Raw genomic sequence first — 15,019 nt, 5'->3', positions numbered from 1 at the left:
ATGCTGGTGTTTTCTGATTGCCAGGAAGCAGATTCTGCAAGACAGCTTCCTTTTGCCTCCCACCAGGAAATAATAGAATATTTTTATGTGTTAAAATTTGGCTGAAGGATTCTAAGAAGGTGGCCAGATAAGAAAGATTTCTTTCTCTCTTTTTTTCCAGTGGTTTTATTTCTAACTTTACCATGATGTGACTGGAAACTCATTTTAATAACTTGTGAAAAAGATCACTAGGGCTACAACTACAGACAGTTTCCTGCTTTTTTTTTTAATTTTTATATTTTTACAATTAAAGTCAAACCAGCCTCTTGGGGAAATTTTCCACCATATTATTCTTAAAAGCTTCAAGTTCTGCCTGTTAGTGCCTTCACTTGCAGAGAGCCTGACTGTCCTTGGCCCAGGATGTGTACAGAAAGAAAGCTGTGCTTCTAATAAGATGTCTGGTTGGTTCTCACATCAAAATATCTAAGTCTCTCAGGTTTACAGCAGACATTGAACTGCTATTCCCACAGTGAGGAACTATTAAGCACTGCTTACTCCATGACCAACAGCATAAAATATTCACACTAGTTTCTGTTTCCCCAGGGACAAGATTATTTGCATTAAAGCACATAACAGAGAGAAAACTGCCCACACTTTATCAATAGAGAGCAGATTTGTACTTGCTAGTACAGATATTTCTATTTGGCTTAAGCTTAATTCCAACATAAGACCTCTGCTTTCCACCTCACCTATTTTCTTTCTTTTCATAGGAGACTGCATCTCAGTTTCACAAGCAAAGATCTCAGGATATGATCTAGCTTTCCTGACAAACAGTGAAAGCCTCCTTTTACATATCCATAGCTCTTCTTTCTCTAAACTTATCTTAAATCACCCCGATAACTTTTTAGGTTAGCTAAGGAAAGGATGGGGGACTGCCTTGCTCTGCTCGTCTTCAAACAGAAGGACTCAAGCTGTGAAATTGCCTAGTATAGCTCAAGCCCTTTTCTTCTGCTTACTCAACGCTCCAGCTTCTGGTGGGTATCATTGCTACCACCATCCTCTTCCAGGGCAGCACAGCCCTAAGATGCCCTCACATTCATGAGCACCACAAAAATAAAAGTGCTCTATTTGAAAGCATTTTACACTTTAGGAAAATTCTGTGTGACTTTCATCACTTTCAGCTGGAGGGTTTGGAAGTCAGATGGCTGACTTGGAGCAGAAGGCTTCAGCTCTATGTCTCCTTGACAGTCATTGAGAGAAATAGGTAAGTTCTGGTGGCAAATCATGATATTTGAAGAGAGTTGTTTAAATAAGATCACACAAATTGCCTTCCCTCCTTCAGCTAAGGAACCAAAGGTGACTGGTTCAGATTTTGCAGAACATCTTGGAAATTTTTGAGAGGAATCCTCTGTGAATTTTCTGCCTCGTCTCAGAAAACACACATGAAAGTGATTAGTGTGTAATGTCATGAGTCGATGTAATTGCAGCTGCAGCAGGGTATGCTCACATGAGATGCAGTTTGGAAGCAAGCCTGGCAACAGCCCACGTAATGAGGTGGCATCCCTACTGCTGCAACTGACCTAGGAAGGCTGAGCTGTGAGAACATGGCATCCCTCTACAGAGCCCTACCTCTACAAAGACACACAGCAAGATGAGCTCTGACCTCTTCCTTTGGAGTTAATGTCTACTACACCTCTGTGGAAATCAGATATTTACACATCAAAATTTCTGTTTGATGAGAGTCTGTCCAGAAACATATTTATAGGCATGAACATAATAAGAAATACCACCTTGCTTATTAATCATCGTTGAGTATAGCTCTATTGGTATCCCACATTCATGGCTGCAGTATTTAGGAAGCTGCTTGATACTGAAGTCAGCAGCGCTTCTGTGCATACTGCATTATTCACCTGCTCAGGTGAGGGAGAGCACTGCTTGTTGTCCATCTGCTTCAGAAGACAGTGAACTCAAGAAAAAGAAAAGATCAAGTTTACGCTGAACATTTACACAAGCTCTGCTCAGACTTCTGGAAAGAGGAAATATGTAAAGAATTGTCATTTCTAAGTTGACATTACATTCAGAACATCCACATACATAAACTGAACATTCTGTAACAGTCTGATACTTGCATTTTCCTATTTGTGCCTCACGAAAGTCTTCCACTACAAAAAATGGTGGTGTGTTCTTAACAGTAGATATAGATTCATGGTTTGGATCTTAATTAATCCTTCCCATTTCTCTCTCATGGTTTATTATGTCATCCAGATTTCACTCTGAACCATCTACTCTTTTCCACATGTTCTTAGCAGGAAATGTGCATGAATTTAGAAACACAGCAAGACATACGATATTCAGCAATAAGATAATTTTTAAGACACACAAAAGAAAAAACCCATATGAAAGTTCTATCTGGCTTCCAACCTCACTCAGTCAATCAAGACAGCCGGTATTCCTTAATTTGATACTTTTAGTAACAGTAAGGAGTGTCTTGCTTTTCATTTCTTTAACTGCAGCTGAGATTTTACCATGGGTACATAATTTGGGAGTATTGCTTTATGTTTGCTCACAGCTAAGCCTTGTATTAATATTCAGAATCATGTGGTGGTTTTGGTGCTGGCTTTTTTTTAGCTTTATGCAGATAAAAGTACACAAGGCTTTAAAGAAAAGCCTTTGTATTTTGAGATTCAGTAAATATAGAGTTATGTGAGATGCCACAGCTTGTTTTGTGAATTACATTACAGATGTTATGTATATATCAAATTACATGATGTAACTGTCTCAAAACCGAAACGTTATACACATGTCACATCAACAAGAAAACTGCAGATGATGTACAGGTAATTGTCTGAACTCAGAAAGATGATCCCCAGATATTTTTCTCATTAAGAGTGAGCCAAATAGACTGCTGCAGACCTTGAGCCTTCCTCTGCTGTGACCCTGTGTAGGAAGATGATGGAAGAATAAGAAAAAAAGACTTTTCTTGTGTAGAAAAGACAGAGAAAACCCACCCTCCATAGCCCTGTGTGTTCCTGAAGCATGAGTGATGGCAAAGGAGAAGGCAAAGGGAAAAGCAGAAAGGTCAGATTATTAGAATTATATAAGCCATTTTCACACCCCAAGTCAATCAGGAGTGTTTCATAAATCTGTTTAGTCCCATAAAGCTTGGCAAAAATACAATGCATTTAGTGTTCTTTTCCATAAGGAAAAGAAATTGCATCCTTTAAAATAGGAAACTGCAATTTTTAGGAGGAAAAATGTTCCTTTTTATTTATTTTTTATCACATACAGTCAATATTTTATTTCATACACTCCTTTGCAAGAGGATCAATTTTTAGTATTAAAGCCCTCCAAAAACATCAGTTCAGAAAGATGGTGTTAGCAGTATCTATCTGTCTTTGCTTGGTGATGATGGGGCTTCACATAAGCAACCAGCAGTCTCCTGAATGGGGAAGTTTGTTCCAGAGTCTCCATGGAATGTACTGTCTGGAGGGAGCAGGAAGGCTGGAGCAGGAGGTAGGAATGGATCTTCTGTACTCTGTCCCTGCCCCAAAGAAGTAAAATGGGGTTAGTCTGTGTTGCTTCCTGAAAGGATTCATCATGGTCATTAATAGAGCTACATTCCTTCTGTTTGTAGGGCCAGATGTCAGAGCGGACATTAGAGGATGTGTCAGGCAAAGCATCCTGCCTGCTCCCCAGTCCTGTCTCTGTCCCAGATAGAATCATGGAATCACAGAATCACCATGGATGGAAAGGACCTACAAGATCATCCAGTCCAACTGCCCACGTGTCACCAATAGCTCTCACTAAGTCATGTCCCTCAAACAACATTTAAATGTTCCTTGAACACCTCCAGGGTCAGTGACTCCATCACCTCCCTGGGCAGCCCATTCCACTGCCTGACCTCTCTGTCAGAGAAGTAGTATTTCCTAATGTCCAGCCTGAACCTCCCCTGGTGCAGCTTGAAGCCATTCCCTCTATTCCTATCACCAGTTACACAAGAGAAGAGGCCGACCCCCAGTTCTCTATAATCTCCCTTCAGGTAGTAATAGAGAGCAATAAGGTCTCCCCTGAACCTCCTCCAGACTCAAAAATCCCAGCTCCCTCAGCCTCTCCCCTTAAGACTTGTTCTCCAGATCAGCTTAGTTGCCCTTCTCTGGACACACTCAAGGGCCTCGATGTCTTTCTTGTAGTGAGGGGCCCAAAACTGGACACAGTATTCGAGATACAGCCTCACCAGTGCTGAGTACAGGGGGACAATCACTTCCCTGCTCCTGCTAGCATCACTATTTCTGATACAAGCCAGAATGCCACTGGCCCTCTTGGCTACCTGGATACACTTCTGGCTCATGTTCAGCCAGGCATGAACAAATACCCCCAGGTCTGTTTCCTCTACTCAGTCTTCCAGCCATTCTGCCCCAAGTCTGTAGCATTGCCTGGGGTTGTTGTAGCCAAAGTGGCCCAGCACTTGAACTTGTTGAACTTATCCCACTGGCTTCATCCCATCTATCCAGCCTGTCCGCATCTCTCTGTAGAGCCCCGCTACCCCCAGGCAGATCAGCACTTTCTGCCAACTTGGTGTCATCTGCAAACTTACTGAGGGTGCACTCATCCAGGTCGTCTATAAAGATACTGAAAAGGACAGGCCCCAGCACCAACCCCTGGGGAACACCATGACCAGTCAACAGCTGGATTTAACTCCATTCACTACCACCCTCTGGGCCTAGCCCTCCAAACAGTTCCTTACCCAGCAAAGAGTGTTTTACCTCCCCCATAGTATTAAATACTCACAGAAAATACCTAAGGCTGAACACTAATTTAGAGCCTACTAAGACCACTGGAGGCAAAACATAACTATTTTAGCTGGAGAGATCTGCCCATTAAACTCATGTGCAGTGAGATTTTGTTTCAGGGCCATAAGCAGATCGTATTTATGATTGAGGTCATCAATTCTGAAACTGTCTTCTGCAAACAGTTCTTTGTGGGACAAGGCTAAATGACAAACAACCAATCCAAAGTCCCCTGTCACCATTACATTGCAGCATTGTGGGAAATTGGGTTCTGGACATTCTGTGAGAGATTTTAAAAGATTTTCATGCCATCTTATTTTCCCACCCAAAATCAGTCTGAGCCTTGGAAGGATGAGTCTGTGTTAGCAATCTTAAGAACTACATTCACTATCACAGCCAGAATTTGTTTTTCTCATATTAAATCAGCCTTGTATTCCAGACAAGGTAGATCTCATTTACATGTCTGTACAGAAGTGAAATGCAAGCTCGAGCTGAAAGCATCTATGCTGCATAGTTCTTTGGACTGTGGTATGTAGAAAATTCTATTTTTTTCTGATGATAATTTTGGTAATTGTAATTCTGTAGTATATTTGTACCAGGTCTGTAATTTTAAGCTACCCATAGGCTAACATGGCAATCCAGTAGGTGTATAAATCAATGTCTGTGACAGGTGTGGGCCACTGTAACAAATCTTCTATACTTCAAATTAGTCATAAGTGCATGCCTTTCACTAAGCAGCCTCTCACTCTCATAAAAAGAATAAGGTGACCATAGAAATCAGTTAAAATTTAGTTTGCTTACATAAAATGACAGACATTTTCGAATCTAGTTGCTAATAGTGAATTCAACAAATAGTCAACAATTTTTAATTGTTATTAAAAGGAAATGTTTGCATCTCAGTGATGCTACCTCTCATGTTAAACACTTCAGATATTATTTTTTTCCCCCTTTGCACATGGAGAATGGAAAGTTCAAATATTGTTCTGCATGCGTCCTGGCAAAGCTGCTGAACAGCAAACACCCTCAAGTTCAGCCAGTGCTCCATTCCTCCGTTCCGTAGGGAGTTCCTGTTTCATGTGTTTTTCATTTTAAGTTCTGCCTTCTTGAATGCTGTTTCCTCTCTTTTGGTTTTCACCAAGGTCAAAGAAATCTTTAGCAAATAAAGAATGTGAACATCCAGTCATCTACTGGAAATGTGCCCATCCAGTGACTAAATAATAAGTTAATAGGTTCAAGGAGCAGTTCTCCATGTACTGAGTGGAGCACAGCAACCTCATCTGAGCTCTTCTTCACAGCTAAGTAGAGAACACTTATGGTCCTTTATTTTCATTATGCACTGCTAGGAAATCAAATTTTGGCAAAAAGAGACACTCCCAAAGCTCTGGGTCAGAGGACAGGATATAGACAATCTTTGTTAACCTTCACCTGCCTGCATTCCGTCTGAGCTGTGGAGGACCTCAGAGTAAAAATGGTGGAGTTGGAAGCCCCAGCTAGCAAAAAAAAAAAGGTTCATATTCTGATATTATTATGTGAAAATCACAAAGACTACATTTCTATGTGACCTATTTGGAAGGTTCAGGGGATACACAGTGACTATTGCCTATTAAAAGAAAGATCACGATTCAATAATAAAATTTACTAACTCCAGACAGATGTGCTACTGAAGTGCCCAAAGATCAAAAGTTTCTAGCCAGCAGGACTTGTTAAAGGTGATGATGGGGGATGCATTATTAATGGAGATAATTTGCCAGAGAAGTGGCATTTGTGGGGATGGAGTGAGTCAAATGGTGTAGCAAAGCAGCCACTGGTATTTCTTACAAATACCCGATTATTTTTTCATCAAAAGTAGAATTCTAGCGTATGCTAGTCTTTGGATGATTATACCAAGCTGTGTGTCTGAGCTCAGTGAGAGCTGTGAAAGTAGGTGGATCCAGAAGAGTTCTATTGGATTATTGGCTCCAATCTCCCACACTGCAATCCCTTCCATTCACTGATGAAGTTCTCTTTTAACAGAATATTTGGGTTGATGGATGGGTGTTGTAGATGTATTGCTCTTCTGGTTAGAAATTTCATTTCCAGTTGAAGTACTGGAAGTGTCTCAAAATGGCACTGATACTTACTTCTGGTGAAATTCCCCACTGATACACTTGAGGACTACATTCTTGTTCTCTGCAGGCACATCATACAGTGTCATCTGGAGATCCAATAGTCCATCCTCAGGTCTTTTTTCAAAACTTCCTGCTTGGGGAAAAATTATGAGTCCTGAAGTGCCTGACCTCACCTTTTGGGTTATTCAAATTCATCCCGCTTCTATTATTCCAGTCCTAAAGCTTATCCAGTTCTTCCTGTATACTGTCCTCCTCCACATTCACACTACATATTGCAGTATCAGAAAATGTCAGGAGCATAGTCCTACTTCTTCTGCCAAAGTTGTTAAAAATGTTAAATAGCATTAGTCCCTAGATACATCTTGGAAGAACTCCACTAGTAACTTCCTTTCAGTTTGGTATTTCTCTTTTCAACATGATCTTTCATTTTTTTTCCACCTCACAATTCTTCCACTAATCCAAATTTTCTCCAGTTTAACAAGCAATTTCCTATGCAGCACTGTGTCAAAACCTTTCCTAGTAACTGTGTTGCTTCTTCTTCTCTTACTAATAACACTGAGCTGTCAGATTATTCCAGCATTTTCCACCCATCCTAAAATGAGTGGCATTTTATTCCATTCTCATCTTCATATCTTTATCTGTTTTTCCTCTAAAGTGCACTTCAAAACTTTACTTATTTCTGAAGTCAGACATGTGGTTGCCCAGACTTTTTCTCATTTAAATTAACTTAGATCCAGAGTTTCGTTTTTTTCAGAGAAGAGCTATCACGTACAATAATGACATCCAAAATCTTTGTTAGCAGACTTGCAGTTTCTTAAACTAGTTCTTTCATAGCTCTTCTAGGATGTGCCTCTACTGCAAGCTGACTCAGTCACATTAATCTCTTTAGTGTTTTGCGTCCACCTCAGATGTGGTTAATTCCATTTCCATTCTCATATTCCCATTAGCAATGCAGCCTTGTTTGACATCATCATCCCTGTTGAAAACTGAGCCAACGTATTCATCTTGGGGCCATATCCTTATTATCCTTAACTTCAGCACCATGTTCTCTGAGCAGTGGCTATAAATCATCTTTTTGTTTGTGTGGCTAAAATAATCTCTATTTGATTTAGCTGTGTTTGAAAAATCCAACTTAGCTGGTCTTTTGGCAATTATTTTATCCATAGACTTCCTGACCTCTAAGGCTTGATTGCATTACTCTATTTTTCCGTTCTTCATGGGATGTCTACTTGTTCCTAGGAAGCTATTTTTGAACACCCATTTAGGTCTGTACTTCTCCCTTTGATTTCAGTGTAGGCCTGAGAAAATTCGGTACCTTTGTCAATCAGAAATTGCAGAAAACTTTCACATTTAACTCCATGAGTTTCCCAGTTCATCAAACTGCATTTTTTGAGATTATAAACAATAGGTTCAACTTAAAGTAGAACTACTTGTATTTATCTTCACATTTAATTTAAAATCAATCAGGGTCTGTTGATAAAAGCCTTCTGGTACAACCAGTTCTTCTCTGACATCCAAATTAGACTTCAAACCTGCATCTAATTGAGTTACCCGTATCAAGTTTAAAGACTACTTGGAGAAAAAAGACTGTCAGCTATCTTGGAGGTTAAAAAACTCCAAAAGAAACACAATTCTTGGTAACATTTCTAACTCTTCAAGTATTGTAGAGATTCCTAGCCAACATGTGAGTCGTCGCAATTCTGTGGTACTTTGCTGAAACCAGTTGAACTACACAAATCTAAGCAGATTCTTTGTCATGACAAACCAGATCAGACGCATGACAAGCACAACACAATGTTTTGAACTACAGAGCTTGCTGAACTGCCTCATTCTCTGCAAGCTTTCACATCCCAGAAAGACTTTTATGGCACCATTTATAAGCCTTATCCCCTGGAGCATCAAATGAGGACACTCCTATCACTCCTGCTGCCATTGAAAAAGCATCCCATGTAATTTATTGTCTTTCATTTGCTTGCAAAAAAAGAAATAGCAGGGAAGTTTCATTAAGTAGGTGGGGAAGCTGAAGGCCCTTTTCACACTCACATGTTTTTTCTTTGTTGCTGTTTGTACAGGTGCAGTGAAAAAGACTCTGAGGGTGTACCCATAAATACAAGACTTGAGAAATGCCACTTTAAGTTGTTTGAAATCAAAGGTTTTGGTAGCTCATAAACAGGGAGATTTTTTTTCCTTAGGTTGGAAAATCTAAATATAAGAAGCCACCCTCATGTACAACTACATTCAGTGTAAACATTTAACTATCATTAATGTGGCTTACCTTTGTGGATTATGAGAACAGGCTCCTTTCATTTATGTTGACTAAAAGTTCAATGGTGAAAAAGAACAAGAAGGATTTTCATAACAACCATCATATTCATAAGTTCAAAGAAAAGTAACCAATGAGGATGTCAGGAAACCCATATTTCATTCAAACTGACCAATTTAATACTTGCGGTAAGCGTACTTCCAGACTAGCATCTGGAAATCTTAAATGAACAGAGATAGACATAGACACCCTTACACTCTGAGAAATAATTACGTTTGGAATACAAAAACATTTGTAGACCAGATCATCAGCTGTTATAAATCAGCATAGCTCCAGTCATTCCAAGAAAGCAATGCCAGTTTATGCTAGAGTTAAAGTGCTACCTGGCTCCTGCAGATTTCTTTTGTGATTAATTTCAGCCCAGTCTTTGCTGGAACATGCTTTTGGACCAATCTTCCTGAACCATTACTTTTACAAATTTCGCTTATGCTATTGGACTGCTGCCTACAGCACACCCTTCCGTATTAAGTCTGCTTTTCTGCAACAGAAAGCTCGAGGCTCACTTTTTGGTTGCTTAATGTGTGTTTGTGTTTAAATGTTAAATTAAAAGCAAAACAAAACCAAAGTTTTTGCTAAACAGGCATTTTTTCACTCTTGACTCTTCTCTGTGAACTGATGGCAACTGACTTGATTATTCTTTGTTAATCTTTACATAGACTATCCAGAACACAGCTGATTTTGTATCTTCCATCACTTGAACACCCCAATATCTCAATGAATTTAAAAGAAGTTCTACCTCTCAGTAGCATGGAAGTGTTGATGGAGCTTTTTCAAGGTGCCTTTGGTAGGACTTAAGCTGACAGCTGGTGCAATCTCACTCTGGCTGTCCCCCATCTGCATGAATCATAGAATCATTGAATCAATATTGGAAAAGACCTCTAAGATCATTTAATACAACTGTCAACCCATCACCACCACACCAACTAAAACACATCCCGCAGTGCCAGTTTTTGAACACCTCCACAGACGGTGACTCCACCACCTCCCTGGGCAGCCTGTTCACAATACCTCACTGCACTTTCTGAGAATAAATTTCTCCTAATATCCAACTTGAAGTCTACAAGTATTCAAAGACACCAGTGATTTGTTAACAGCCTTTAAGTGTTGGCAGAGACTCGTTTCCTTCAGGATATCCTTGGAGATATTTCAGATTTGACAAAATATAACCCTGATCTGATTTCAAAGTTGTATGTAAGTTCAAAGTTGGCCCTTCTTTGAGCAGGGGGGTGGATCAGATGGTGCCTTCTAACCAGGATTATTCTGAGACAGCAGATGCCACTGCAGTCACTAGGAGCTCTTCCTTGAACAGACTTGTTATCTAAAAAAATCTGAGATTTTCTGCTCAGCATCCACAAATATTTGGAACTTTTCAAAAAATATTGTATTTAAGTACTCTCTGTAGAGTAGGACAAAAAATACAAATACGACTCACGCGTAGGGACTAAAGATGGTTTGTGAATCACCCAACTATGATTTGCAGAAGCATTAGAAAATACCGACAAAACCAGAAATACTGTACTCAAACCAGAGCTTGGATAATGCAAAGAGACAGAGGTCTTCATGGAGCTGTGAGTTTTAAAACAAAGACTGAAAGCTCTTTCATTAAACAGTGTCTATATTGTATAGTTCCTTTGAAGCATTGCTCTCTGTATGGAAGGTAGTATGTCTTCATGTAATTTTTAGTGATCTTTAACTCTTTATTTTGTTTCTATTAGCATTTACCTTTGGAAACCTAGGATTTGGCAGGCCACTGTTACCCACCACATATAATTTTACATAAAAATTGAATAGTCTTCTAATATTGCAATATTTGGTCAAATAAGGCTTAAGGCTCTGGAAATGGAAGTCTGGAAGCCTACGATTACAGCAGATGCCTTGTGACTGAGTCACAACCAGTGACTAGTATTGACAAGATACTATGAAAGTAGAAGACAATTTATGGAGGATGTACACACACATATATCTGGGTGAAATCTACTTCACTCAGCGATTAATTAGATTAAGAAGTGTGTTGAAGTAACCAAGATTTCATTTAATACATTTCTCATGGGTAACTCCTAGCTGTGATACAAGAAACAAGCCGTCAAGACTAAATATAGAAAGGATCCCTATTATGAGTTTTGCCTGAAGCTGAAAAACAGAAATACAGTGAGAACAAGGGAAGGGGAGCCTAATGAAAACATCCCTCTGCTTCTTTGCAATGCCATGCTGAGAAGCAGCACTTACTTTGCCGACACACAGAAATCTTTGTGCCTGACTGATAGAACAGGAGATAAAAAGGATACAAAGCATCTGGCTTTCCAATATATATGTGGGATGATGATTTAAATTACAAAGTTTGAAGAATTTGGCACTTAGCAAAGTTGAACCTTGCCAAGTTTGTTGTTTTTTTTTCCCCTCAATAATATGTTTAGAAAGCCTGGTAAAAAAAAAAAAGAAAGAAAATTTTTTCCCCTATAACAACATCTGCACTTTCGAAGGAGTTCAAAACACATTCAGAATGAAAGGTTTTCTCTTTGAACAGGGAAGAAATACTTCCAGTGTGCTTCAGTGGAGGGAAATTCTTGCAGAAATTGAGCTGTCTGGTCCCATTGTGGGGCGGCTGGCGGAGGCCCCGCAGCCAGATTGACATTGCAATAATTACCAGGCCCATGGGCCCTCCGACCCCACTCCACCACGAGACGTGCTGGCAGCGGATCTGAGGATCACTGGCATTATCTCAGCACCAAAGACCCGAAGGCAAGTTGTCACCTGAACTGCAGGTAAAGTGAAACATTTCGCTGCACTAATAAAATGCACATTTCTCTGGCATTCAGACTGTCTGGAAGATAGCTCTTTAATGTACTACAGAATTCACTGTTAATATCTGTCTTTAACAGACATGACTACAGAAAAGAGAGATTTTCTGGGCTTTTTTTGGTTTTCTGACAGTCATAATACAAATAATATTTGAAAAACAGAAATAAATTATCAGATATGGATTTTGTTCATTATTAAGTAGACAATGAACTTCACCATTAATTATACATCTGGGATAGAAGGAGGTAGCATCAGTGTGGTATTATAATGCATAGTCCCAAGCAGCGTGGTAGCCCACAGAGAATTGTATTCCCCATTAATTGCCCTGGTTTCTGGTGTAAGGAGGGAGCAGTGCATCACAGTTATATCAGCTGGCAATTTTAACAACTAGTCCTCTCAAATGTCTTCTTCCAGTCTGCTTAATTTGGATTGAGCTGCAGCACTCTACAGCAACAGAAATCTTTAAGGCTGTCTTAAGTTTATGCACTAGAAAGTTAAGGACTCATTTATTTCACTGTGATCACTATCTAATTGATTTGTTCCTGTCTTGCTTGATTGCATTGCCATTTTAGTTCAAAATCAGAGGTAATAGCTTAAGAAGACAGGAGCCATTGCACCGATTTTTACCAGCATCAGTTCCTTTGGTTATCAACCTGCACTACAGAGCAGTGTCTAGAAAAGTGATGGGACTGTATGTTGCCTTTTGTGAACAGGACGATCTGCAGAATTTGACATCCTCTAGCTCTAAACACTACAAAATGAGATTAGACACTTGAAGTCTGAAATACCATTTGTAAACAATAGGCAACAGTTAAAGGAAAACTTTTAGCTCAGTATAAATATAATCCTTTAATCCAAGTGGCATTTAAACCAATATTTGGTCTTGCCAATTATTTCCATGGAGTGATTGTACAAGCATTAGAGATTTTAACAATGTTTATATAAACAAGACGAAATGAAAGATAAAGAAGTTGATAATTACATGCCAGTTTTAAAGACAGAAGTGAAATGTTTATTTTTTTTTTCAAATCAAAATAGTAATGGATTGCAGCTTTATAGACAGTCAAAATAGCTGTTTGTGAAATATGATATTTTTTTTTTTTGCTTGTAGGTCTATTTTTAAGTATTTTTTTTTAAATAAAGCATCCCATGATTAGCCCTTTCAATTACTACATCACACCGTGTGTTTTTTACAGACTCTAATTATATCTTAAATTAAAATTCAAAACACCTGCTCTTGTGGATCACACTAATTTCAGCCTCAAGTATTTTGATACAAAGAGCTATAATCAGTGAGAACCAAACGATTTCCTATTCTCGTCACCACACCTTCTCAGCTGAGTCCTGCTGGAGATCTCTATTTCTTTCTTATTTTCTGTGATGTTATTATTACATATTTGATTTCAAGATGTCTTTTTAATGCTGAAAGATGTAATATTTTTATTATGTAAGTCAGATTAAGGCAGATATTAGTCTTTAAAATAACAGTCATTTTGATTTTAAATAGCAGATGAATAGTGTAGCTTTCTTCTGTTCCTCTTTTCATTTCAGCATAGCTAATATAAGTACTTTGTTCCTGGCTTTTAAGAAAACTGTTCTTTAAAAACCCTGTAATTTGGGTTCAGGGATTTAAATGGGAACACATACTTACTTGAAAGATAGTTTTTGATGTGCTTGGCTCTCTGTTATTATTCAGGCACTTCTCTGTGCTTCAGGGGTATGATCTAAAGTTCACAGAGTCAATGGGAAGATGTGAAGATTTTGTTGGACTTTGGTCATGTGAAGAAAAAGCAGGCAGCTATATTGTCTGTATATAAGGGTGCTAAAGATGTTCTGAAATGCCTATGTATTCAGTTTTGATGAGCGTGAGTTGGTATCTGACTCTTTGCACGCTTACACTGGTTTTAAGCCAATAGGACAACACTGTTCCCCATTCAGTGGTGCTGAATCAGCCCCCCCCAGAGCAATTTGGTCCCTCTGAATTTTACAAAATTATCTACTTTCTCTGTCTGCTGACACTGTAGTGGTGGCCTGGCAGTTTGGCGCTGGAGCTATTTATTTTGCTCTCCCCCATGCTGTGCTGGGAAGGGGCACTCCACTCTGTTAGAACAAGCAGGTTTCCTAAGGCACGTAAAAAGCCACCTGGCTCTTGCTCCAGAGTATATTAATGTAATGGAAATAGGTTTTATAGCACATCACTTCAGAGTTAGGACAATCCTCTTGGAAACTCAGCTTTTTTATACCCCATGTTTCTCACTGAGATTAATTAGCCGTGAATGTATTTTTGATGGTTTTCCTTTCCTTTTCCATGTTATATGTTAGAGCAGCAGGAAAGGTAAATGCTTTGTGGAAAAACTTGGACCTTCCATATGGTAGGATGGCATATGCTGCTGGCATGTGTCAAGCCTGAGTATTATGCAGTGAGCCTTCCATTAGCTGCAACAAGTGTTCAGGTTTAAGCCAAATGTAATATGGACAAGAGATATCCAGTAGTATACCCAGGCCTTCCTTTGACAGGCAGGAAGCATGGGAAAACTGTACAGAGGCATTTGAGATGTCTCTGCACTGCAGCCTTCACACCCTCAGATCCAGGAGCATCTCACCACTGTGTTGAGGCTACACAGAGTTGTGCTTCAGGTAACAAGCTGGTCTTATGAAGGGAAATGTTGAGTCTAACATCAGTTTTGCTTTCCATCATCCAGATTCTCTAGTCTTGAAAGTACCTTGGGATGAGTGAAGCTGGCTGCATTCTTCCCTGCCAGACAGCAGGCAGAGCAGAGTCTGGCAGCCACCAGCATCAGGAAAGCTTTATAGCCATAAGGAGAAAAGAAATGAAGAGTAATGCGCTAGGACAGAACAAGCGATACACATTTTGTGCATAGGAGCCGAGGCTTTGGTTCATAAAGTCTCACCCCACTGCGTAGTAGGTGCATGAAACACAGTGTCTGCCTGAAGGGCTGAGTCAACCCTGCTGAGACTTAAAACAGTGGTTCCAGAGAGTCTGAGTGTTTCAGAGATGGTCC

The 15,019-nt window shown here is 39.5% G+C and overlaps 1 long non-coding RNA gene across 1 annotated transcript; it reads right to left on the bottom strand.

Moving 5' to 3' along the window:
- Nucleotides 1-2,825: 2,825 nt before the first annotated feature.
- On the bottom strand, nt 2,826-14,508 carry LOC107309695. Its single transcript, XR_001553289.2, has 4 exons — nt 13,648-14,508; nt 9,934-10,031; nt 6,887-7,004; nt 2,826-3,520 (listed from the first exon to the last, which is right to left on the bottom strand). It is a non-coding gene; the product is annotated as an uncharacterized LOC107309695 (long non-coding RNA).
- Between the last annotated feature and the right edge of the window lie 511 nt (nt 14,509-15,019).

This window comes from Coturnix japonica, chromosome 1 (genome assembly GCF_001577835.2).
Source record: "Coturnix japonica isolate 7356 chromosome 1, Coturnix japonica 2.1, whole genome shotgun sequence".
Lineage (NCBI taxonomy): Eukaryota > Metazoa > Chordata > Aves > Galliformes > Phasianidae > Coturnix > Coturnix japonica.
This window is presented reverse-complemented; position numbering and strand designations above follow the sequence as displayed.